Source organism: Triticum aestivum, unplaced genomic scaffold (assembly GCF_018294505.1).
Source record: "Triticum aestivum cultivar Chinese Spring unplaced genomic scaffold, IWGSC CS RefSeq v2.1 scaffold117140, whole genome shotgun sequence".
Classification (NCBI taxonomy): domain Eukaryota; kingdom Viridiplantae; phylum Streptophyta; class Magnoliopsida; order Poales; family Poaceae; genus Triticum; species Triticum aestivum.
Genome location: NW_025282032.1, coordinates 1 through 1,191, shown reverse-complemented (window position 1 = coordinate 1,191; position 1,191 = coordinate 1). Strand labels below are relative to the sequence as shown.

General features: G+C 52.7%; 2 non-coding genes and 1 pseudogene across 2 annotated transcripts; all 3 read right to left on the bottom strand.

Annotated features, from left to right (window-relative positions):
* Positions 1-35: 35 nt before the first annotated feature.
* On the bottom strand, positions 36-154 carry LOC123178537 (5S ribosomal RNA). Its single transcript, XR_006489654.1, has one exon. It is a non-coding gene; the product is annotated as a 5S ribosomal RNA (ribosomal RNA).
* Positions 155-451: 297 nt separating this feature from the next.
* On the bottom strand, positions 452-604 carry LOC123178538 (uncharacterized; annotated as a pseudogene).
* A 297-nt stretch (positions 605-901) lies between these two features.
* LOC123178536 (5S ribosomal RNA) lies at positions 902-1,020 on the bottom strand. Its single transcript, XR_006489653.1, has one exon. It is a non-coding gene; the product is annotated as a 5S ribosomal RNA (ribosomal RNA).
* Positions 1,021-1,191: the final 171 nt, after the last annotated feature.

The following is a 1,191-nucleotide window of genomic DNA, read 5'->3' as shown; positions in this document are numbered from 1 at the left end:
TTTGTTTTGCAAGCGGCGCGAAAAAAATTAAAAAGGGAATGCAACACGAGGACTTCCCAGGAGGTCACCCATCCTAGTACTACTCTCGCCCAAGCACGCTTAACTTCGGAGTTCTGATGGGATCCGGTGCTTTAGTGCTGGTATGATCGCATCCGACATGTTACCCCGGTCTTCGTCCCTTATCCTTGCCCCTCCCAGCTCCACTACAAAGACGATTGTACATTGCTTTGGCCGCTCCCTCTCAACTACGGAGACGAGTTTAACGCGGTTTCCACCCCTCCCTCTCAACCGCACCAGTGCACGCTTGCCGCGCCACAACGCCGACGCTGGACCCGTGAATCGTGAGCACCCAGCTATGACTTACCGCACTCGTGCAAAATAATAAAACACGGTAAATATATTACTTACACGTAGGTTTTGTTTTGCAAGCGGCGCGAAAAAAATTAAAAAGGGAATGCAACACGAGGACTTCCCAGGAGGTCACCCATCCTAGTACTACTCTCGCCCAAGCACGCTTAACTTCCTAGTACTACTCTCGCCCAAGCACGCTTAACTTCGGAGTTCTGATGGGATCCGGTGCTTTAGTGCTGGTATGATCGCATCCGACATGTTACCCCGGTCTTCGTCCCTTATCCTTGCCCCTCCCAGCTCCACTACAAAGACGATTGCACATTGCTTTGGTCGCTCCCTCTCAACTACGGAGACGAGTTTAACGCGGTTTCCACCCCTCCCTCTCAACCGCACCAGTGCACGCTTGCCGCGCCACAACGCCGACGCTGGACCCGTGAATCGTGAGCACCCAGCTACGACTTACCGCACTCGTGCAAAATAATAAAACACGGTAAATATATTACTTACACGTGCGTTTTGTTTTGCAAGCGGCGCGAAAAAAATTAAAAAGGGAATGCAACACGAGGACTTCCCAGGAGGTCACCCATCCTAGTACTACTCTCGCCCAAGCACGCTTAACTTCGGAGTTCTGATGGGATCCGGTGCTTTAGTGCTGGTATGATCGCATCCGACATGTTACCCCGGTCTTCGTCCCTTATCCTTGCCCCTCCCAGCTCCACTACAAAGACGATTGCACATTGCTTTGGCCGCTCCCTCTCAACTACGGAGACGAGTTTAACGCGGTTTCCACCCCTCCCTCTCAACCGCACCAGTGCACGCTTGCCGCGCCACAACGCCGAC